This window comes from Oryx dammah, unplaced genomic scaffold (genome assembly GCF_014754425.2).
Source record: "Oryx dammah isolate SB20612 unplaced genomic scaffold, SCBI_Odam_1.1 HiC_scaffold_11164, whole genome shotgun sequence".
Lineage (NCBI taxonomy): Eukaryota > Metazoa > Chordata > Mammalia > Artiodactyla > Bovidae > Oryx > Oryx dammah.
Window position 1 is genome coordinate 688,400 of NW_024080557.1, and position 8,336 is coordinate 696,735.

Sequence of the window (8,336 nt, forward strand, 5' to 3'; positions counted from 1 at the left end):
GTGAAATTAATAAAGATGAATATAAAAAATCTAACACAATTAAACAAAATGTATTAAAAGTAAAAGCAATACATACAGATTTTATCACTTCTTAATTATTTTACTATATTTTACTATCTTCTATGGTCTTGAATTATGTCCACCTATTGCCGACTAAGGTCCGTCTAGTCAAGGCTATGGTTTTTCCTGTGGTCATGTATGGATGTGAGAGTTGGACTGTGAAGAAGGCTGAGCACCGAAGAATTGATGCTTTTGAACTGTGGTGTTGGAGAAGACTCTTGAGAGTCCCTTGGACTGCAAGGAGATCCAACCAGTCCATTCTGAAGGAGATCAACCCTGGGATTTCTTTGGAAGGAATGATGCTGAAGCTGAAGCTCCAGTACTTTGGCCACCTCATGTGAAGAGTTGACTCATTGGAAAAGACTCTGATGCTGGGAGAGATTGGGGGCAGGAGGAGAAGGGGATGACCCAGGATGAGATAGCTGGATGGCATCACTGACTCGATGGACGTGAGTCTGAGTGAACTCCGGGAGATGGTGATGGACAGGGAGGCCTGGCCTGCTGCAATTCATGGGGTCGCAAAGAGTCGGACACGACTGAGCGACTAAACTGAACCGAACTGATTTTGTCCAAATGGTGGAAATACTAAGTAAGCTACCAATATTAGTCCAGGTCCAAATTTAGTGGAAGACACACTGACCATAGCAGGAATATTTTCAGCCTGAAAATTAGAAAACAGTACCCTCATAACTTTAGTGTTGATTGTCTAGATTTAAGAAAATAATAATAGAGAAAATGTTAATAACGGACATTTCTCATTAAAATATGTCATGTCTGCAGCTATCACATTGTGAATTTAAAAAAAAAGACAGAAAAACTTCTCTTTAGTATTCAAGAACTATTACCCAATGTAAAAAAATCACATACATCAGAACTGATGAGTAAAACTCTTACATATATCTTTATTATTTCACTTGGGTCTTATCAACATAAAGGAAAATATCAATTATCCTTCATGTTTGAGTGTTATTAATTTATTAGTTGCAGCAATAGCTGGTTGCAGATAGAAGTCAGCATAAATCAAACTCATTTTGTAATAATCAACTGGTTACATATAACTCACAATAAATTTTCATACATTATAATATTACATGTGTATCATATATACACTATATTCTATATAATTCTTAATAAGTATATGTATGAATATACATGTGTACTTATTCTTAGATAACTGGTTGTTAAATATTTGCCAGCACAACATTGTTAAGGCTTTATAAAAGTTCACTAGTGATGATACTAGAAGACAAGTTGTGAGCATGAAGGCAAACCTGTGTGCAAAATACAGATGTCTTACAATGTCCTTTCCTTGATGGAAGAGGTGAAATGAAATCAATCTGAGCCCCTAAGAAATGGTGCTATGCAAGGACCTCAGCTTTGGGTTTTAATGTTGGCAAGAGGGGAAGTTAGCAAGGCTCAACATTGCAGTAACTCTGGTGAGAGAAGTCCAAATTGTTAAGGTCATACAGAACTTCTCTCTATCCCTGCCCCTTAAATAGTTCATCTGCCAGAATTAGGGGTGCATAAAACTAGATCATTCATTTAAAATTAGCTATCTTCTCAGAGAGTTGAAAAAAAATAAGCCTCCTTTTAAAAATATTCAACACTGAAGAATCATCTACCTAGCAACATTAACCAACACTGTAATTAAGACATTAATCCAGGGATTTTCTTGCATATTTCACACTGAGTAGGATTAGACATTATAAGAAAAATGAATACAATTAAAAAAATTTAAGTGGGAAATTGACTGTCATTATCTTAGCCAGTGGTATTATCATCTTATATAAAGAACTGAAATGATAATTTGCTGAGTGACTGTTGAAAATGTGTGGAGATGTTTTAGGAAAATAATTATTTTTATCTGGAAAGATGATTTGCTTAGCTGAAGTGAAGATGCACACAATGCACTGATGAACTCCCTCAATGCTCTATTTATGGACCTGCAAACTGTTCAGGTTTGTCAAGATTATATTTGAATTTCAACTTATCTGTTAATGCTGAGGTTGTTAAGGAGGAAAAGCAAAGCATTCTCTTAAAGCTGATCTTTATTTCATAAAAACTGCCTTAAAAATCCATTAGGATCTGGCATTTATTCAAAAAGAGACATCTCAAGTTAATTATTTAAATTAGAGAAACTGGTGACAAATCAAAATTTACCTCTTAATCTAACAATAGACTTCCCTTCCTCCCTCCCCAAATTACTACTTACATAACTGCTTTCTGCAAGACTCATTTTCTCTTAAGAAACCAGGGTTCATCTATCACTTCATGTTTTTTCTCACACATATATGCACGTTGTACATAGGAATAAAGAACTGATGCAAAGCCCATCATAATGTAAAATCAATATTTATTAAACTTGTCTCAAATGTTATTATTTCTTTTTGAATGTATTAGTTTGAGCTAATTCTTATGGTTCAACATAATAAGTCATGATCATTTTAGGAGGGGTGAGTTAATTAATGCTGTTAAGGACTTCCCTGGTGGCTCAGACGGTAAAGTGTCTGTCTAAGATGCAGGAGACCCAGGTTCGATCCCTGGGTTGGGAAGATCCCTTGGAGAAGGAAATGGCAATCCACTCCAGTACTGTAGCCTGGAAAATCCCATGGACAGAGGAGCCTGGTAGGCTACAGTCCATGGGGTAGCAAAGAGTAGGACACGACTGAGCGACTTCATGTTCACGTTAAGGATTAGCCTATCCCTTCTCCAGTGGATCTTCCTGACCCAGGAATCAAACTGGGTTCTCTTGCATTGCAGGCAGATTCTTTACCAGCTAAACTACCAGGGAAGCACTAAAAATACTGGAGTGGGTTGCCATGCTCTCCTCCAGGGGATCTTCCCAACCCAGAGATCGAACCTAGGTCTCCTGCATTGCAGGCAAATTCTTTATCGTCTGAGCCACCAGGAAAGCCCATGAATACTGGAGTGGGCAGCATATCCCTTCTCCAGTGAATCTCCCTGAGCCAGGAATCAAACCAGGGTCTCTTGCATTGCAGGTGGGTTCTTTACCAGCTGAGAGCTACCAGAGAAGCTCTGATCATTTTAGCATAAGAATTAGGTTATCTAATTAAGAACCAATGTAGTTTAACCTATGTAAAATGGAGTGGTGAGCTAATTAATGCTGTTAAAAATTTACAAACAAAGCTAGAGAAGGACAATGAAGAGAGAGGTAGAAGTTCTGTATTCAGTCCAAAAAAAAAAAAAATACTCCAAATGTTTTATTATTACTCACAACCAATCAACTATAACCTCACACATTTAAAAAACAATGGACATGACTAATTAACAGGAATCTAAGTCACCAAAGGTGGGGCAGCTCAACTTAAGGTCTTAGCATGTATACTGAAAAGCTGAAATACTAGCTTTATTTAAGAAGGAAGAGGACGGGATTACTGAATACTTCTTAGAAAGCCAGACGCTATGTTAAGCCATTTTGCATGAGGCATTTCATCTAATTGTTAATAAGCTCAATGACATTTTATCCCATTTTTTAAGAAAAGTAAAGCAGAATAAATTGCTTAAAGAGACATAGCTGATAAATAACAGACCTGGGATTTGAACACATATTTCACTGAATTTGGAGCCCCTGATCTTTTCATCATTTCTGGATTAAATCCAAATCAATTAAATGAAAATAAAATACAATCAATAGAATGAATCTAAAGAAAAAAGGAGTAGAAAGTGATTTGAAAAAATCTTAGGGCAGAACAAATGGATAGCATCATTGCAAGTTGGTCAATGGACCAGAGAGAATATTCGCATGGATGCCATAAGCATGTTTTTCCCCTGTAATCAGAACCTTAAAGTTCCCACAACTATAAAATTTTTCTAGATGAGAACTCAATGACCTGTAAAATATCATTTGAATATGAAAGTTGTGAGTTAGAAAGTACAAGCATCAAGAAGTACCCTTATAATCCTCCTTTTCTCATTTGAATTGCAATCAGCAGCTCAAATACCCAAGTGGCATCTTTACAAAGTTCTCACATACATGACTGTGGCCTTTGAAAGGCAAGTTTCATCTCAAGAATTGCAATTGCCACTTCATGTACAAACTCCTCAAGATGGACAAAAAAAATAACTGTAAAAAGTAACACATTTCTAACCTTATGAAATAATTCCAGTCACTCATTAATCACCAATATAATCATTTTATTGTGGTTTTAAACAAAACTGATTTAATAAAATAAAACACTAGTAGGGACTAAAATTAAACTACTCACTTTTATAAATATTGTTTCTTGTTTAGTCACTAAATCATGTCCAACTCTTTTGTAACCCCATGGACTGTAGCCTGACAGGCTTCTCTGAGCCTGAGATTTCCCAGGCAAGAATACTGCAGGAGGTTGCCACTTTCTTCTCTAGAGGATCTTCCTGTTCCAGGGATCAAACCTGTGTCTCTTATATTGGAGGTGGGTTCTGGGCTTCCCTCGTGGCTCAGATGGTAAAGATTCTGCCTGCAATGCACAAGAACCAGGTTAAATCCCTGGGTTGGGATGATCCCCTGGAGAAAGAAATGGCTACCCTCTCCAGTACTCTTGCCTGGAGAATTCCATGGACTAAAGGAGCCTGGCAGGCTACAGTCCATGGGGTCACAAAGAGTCAGACACGACTGAACAACTAACATTTTCACTTTACTCTTTTCGTTTCTTTACCACTGAACCACCAGAGAAGCTGCTTTTATACACTAGGTCAAATAAATTTGCAAGTAACCTTTATATTTTCTGATAAAATTACATAATTGCATGTGCAGTTAATATAAAATGTGCTTATTCTATTGAACTATGTCAGCTTACCTACTCTGAACATGAAAAACATATGGAGAAATAAATATTATAAATTGTTTCTTAGAAGATGGTCAGCAAAGCTAGTCAACATTAGAAACCATAAGAATAGCCCTGAAGTACAAGTTGGACATTTCCTCTTCTATTTCAGCTATTTCAAGCTCTCAGAGTGTTCTCTAGGGTTTTGAAACACTGTGAATCTTTGTAAACTATTTACTTCAGATATCCATATGTTAAATATGGTTAGTATCTTATTCATTAAGGTTCTAACCATGAAGTTTTTCAACTAGCAGTAATCCCCATTATCAAATACCAACATGTCTCCTTATTAGAGTCCTCATCACCTTTTAAGTTCTAATGTCTTCTTTGTAAGTGAGTCTTTCTTTACTTATAGTGTGTAAAATCCTTGAAACAAGAAATATTTCTTCTTATACATTTATACCTACACATATAAAATACATGAATTTTCTACAGTTGAATATTTTTGATACATTAAATATTCAAATATGTTGTTTTAATTGGCATATCACTCTATAATAATGAGTCTAGTCCAAGTTGAGTTACTTGTATTTTTTTCTAATTAAAATTCTTCTCCATAAAAACAATTACACTACCTTTCACTACTATGAAAAGTCTAAATTTATCCTTGGGTGATGGTAAGAAGGAGGAGATTATCCCTTTTTACTTAACACACAGGAAATGACACTGCAATGGGTAGCATAACTCTTTGTACTTGGCAATGCTCAAAATGAAATATTTTTAAAGGTGTAATCCATCAGAATGAAAACCAACACACACTGGATCTGAATATTATTGAAACTAGAGGATCCTGCTGTGATTTATGTCGGAGAGTGTTTTGCCCATGTTCTCCTCTAGGAGTTTTGTAGTTTCTGGTCTTACATTTAGATCTTTAATCCATTTTGAGTTTATTTTTGTGTGTGGTGTTAGAAAGTGATCTAGTTTCATTCTTTTTCAAGTGGTTGACCAGTTTTCCCAGCACCACTTGTTAAAGAGATTGTCTTTACTCCATTGTATATTCTTGCCTCCTTTGTCAAAGATAAGGTGTCCATATGTGTGTGGATTTATCTCTGGGCTTTCTATTTTGTTCCATTGATCTATATTTCTGTCTTTGTGCCAGTACCATACTGTCTTGATGACTGTGGCTTTGTAGTAGAGCCTGAAGTCAGGCAAGTTGATTCCTCCAGTTTCATTCTTCTTTCTCAAGATTGCTTTGGCTATTCGAGGTTTTTTGTATTTCCATACAAATCTTGAAATTATTTGTTCTAGTTCTGTGAAAAATACCACTGGTAGCTTGATAGGGATTGCATTGAATCTTTAGATTGCTTTGGGTAGTATACTCATTTTCACTATATTGATTCTTCCAACCCATGAACATGGTATATTTCTCCATCTATTAGTGTCCTCTTTGATTTCTTTCATCAGTGTTTTATAGTTTTCTGTATATAGGTCTTTATGATCCATCTCCCAGAATTCTGGAAATAAAAGCAAAAATAAACAACTGGGATCTAATTAAAATTAAAAGCTTCTGCACAACAAAGGAAACTATAAGCAAGGTGAAAAGACAGCCTTCTGAATAGGAGAAAATAATAACAAATGAAGCAACGGACAAACAACTAATCTCAAAAATATACAAGCAACTCCTGCAGCTCAATTCCAGAAAAATAAATGATCCAATCAAAAAATGGGCCAAAGAACTAAATGGACATTTCTCCAAAGACATACGGATGGCTAACAAACACATGAAAAGATGCTCAACATCACTCATTATTAGAGAAATGCAAATCAAGACCACAATGAGGTACCACTTCACACCAGTCAGAATGTCTGCGATCCAAAAGTCTGCAAGCAATAAATGCTGGAGAGGGTGTGGAGAAAAGGGAACCCTCTTGCACTGTTGGTGGGAATGCAAACTATTACAGCCACTATGGAGAACAGTGTGGAGAGTCCTTAAAAATTTGCAAATAGAACTGCCATATGACTCAGCAATTCCACTGCTGGGCATACACACCGAGGAAACCAGAATTGAAAGGGACACATGTACCCCAATGTTCATCGCAGCACTGTTTATAATAGCCAGGACATGGAAAAACCTAGATGTCCATCAGCAGACGAATGGATAAGAAAGCTATGGTACATATACACAATGGAGTATTACTCAGCCATTAAAAAGAATAGATTTGAATCAGTTCTAATGAGATGGATGAAACTGGAGCTGATTATACAGAGTGAAGTAAGCCAGAAAGAAAAACACCAATATAGTATACTAACACATATATATGGAATTTAGAAAGATGGTAATGATGACCCTGTATGCAAGACAGCAAAAGAGACACAGATGTGTAGAGCCGACTTTTAGACTCTGAGGGAGAGGGAGAGGGTGGGATGATTTGGGAGAATGGCATTGAAACATGTATACTATCATGTAAGAAATGAATCGCCAGTCTATGTTTGATGCAGGATGCAGGATGCAGGATGCTTGGGGCTGGTGCATGGGGATGATCCAGAGAGATGATATGGGGTGAGAGGTGGGAGGGGGGTTCATGTTTGGGAACTCATGTACACCCGTGGCAGATTCATGTCAATGTATGGCAAAACCAATACAGTATTGTAAAGTAAAATAAAGTAAAAATAAAAATTAAAAAAAAAATAATAATAATAATAAAAAGAAACTAGATGGATCACTGACGCATGTTCCTGAGCACTCCTGAAACCATCCACTATCCTGGAATATCTCTATTCCCATACCACAGAATTTCTCACATCTTCCCTGTGACATGATTCTCTGAATTGCTGATGAGACCAAAAACCTCCTTCTATGCATATTAGTCATTCTAGTCTTTTTTTCTTTGATTAGCTCCCCAGAATTAAAGATTTTTTTAGACATGCAAACATTATAAACATAGAATCCAATGCACACTTTCCTTAGTATGCTATTGGAGGACTGAGTAACCAAAAATAAATGAATAAATTAAAAAGTAATAACAGAAATGCAGGGGGACCAAGGATCATGGAATCTTACTCAGGCAGGTGGCAAAGAAGGTGCTCAGCATATCGCTGAAATAAAAACCAGGCTTGTAAGTGGGCAGCAGAGCTAGAAAGCAAGTGAAGCAGACAGGGGAACTGAGGGCACTAAGGGAGGGTTTCTTTAGAAATGTAGGTGGTTTTATGACCTGAGGTACTTCAGCACTGAAGGAGTTTTGTACCTGTGGGAGTAAGTTAAAGATAAATTCTTAGGACATAAAAAAGAGCTAATGAAAATAGAGATTAAACCTTACTTCAGTAGGGGAAAAAAGCTATACTTTGATTACAAATATAGTTCCTGTGGCTCAAAAGTAAACTGCCTTTTTTTCAAAATAATCGAAACTCAAGAACTCTAAAATTGATTTAAAAATTTTTTTACTGTATTATGTGACTGGGACTAGTGAATGTTCATTTGTTATAAGTGTGTGAACAAATACTGGGCAGGGA

General features: G+C 36.4%; 1 non-coding gene across 1 annotated transcript; it reads left to right on the forward strand.

Annotated features, from left to right (window-relative positions):
- Nucleotides 1-2,540: 2,540 nt before the first annotated feature.
- On the forward strand, nucleotides 2,541-2,612 carry TRNAL-AAG. The gene has a single exon. It is a non-coding gene; the product is annotated as a tRNA-Leu (tRNA).
- Nucleotides 2,613-8,336: the final 5,724 nt, after the last annotated feature.